Source organism: Brassica oleracea, chromosome C4 (genome assembly GCF_000695525.1).
Source record: "Brassica oleracea var. oleracea cultivar TO1000 chromosome C4, BOL, whole genome shotgun sequence".
Taxonomy (NCBI): domain Eukaryota; kingdom Viridiplantae; phylum Streptophyta; class Magnoliopsida; order Brassicales; family Brassicaceae; genus Brassica; species Brassica oleracea.
The window spans coordinates 23,757,021-23,757,558 of NC_027751.1; positions in this window are offsets into that span (position 1 = coordinate 23,757,021).

Sequence of the window (538 nt, forward strand, 5' to 3'; positions counted from 1 at the left end):
AACATAATCTTAACGAGGGCGGTTTTCCTCGCTAATTCGTCGTAAAAGAGGCTTTACGACGAATTAGCGAGGAAACGCGTTTGCTCGTTACACGTCTGTCTTAACACATATTTCCTCGCTAACTCGTCGTAACTTAGCGAGGAATATATTTTTTCGTAAAGACGAAGTAGGACGATTCGTCGTAAAGACTACGTCAATATTCCACGTAAGGACGTCGCTATAATTCCTCGTAAATACCTCAAAAATAGTTCCTCGTAACCTACACGTAAATACCTTGAAAATGTTTCCTCGCAAAATACACGTAACAACCACGAAATGATTTCCTCGTAAAATAGTCGTAAACTTTTCCTCGTTATTTCCTCGTAAATGATTCCTCGTAAAATACTCGTTAAATGTTTCTCGTCATTTCCTCGTAAGGTTTCCACGTAAAGAGGTCGTACATTGGCTACGAATTTACTTCGTTTTTATTATTTTACAGAATTTAAAAATATAATTAAAAAATAATTAAAATTATTTAATTTAATAATAAATTAAAATT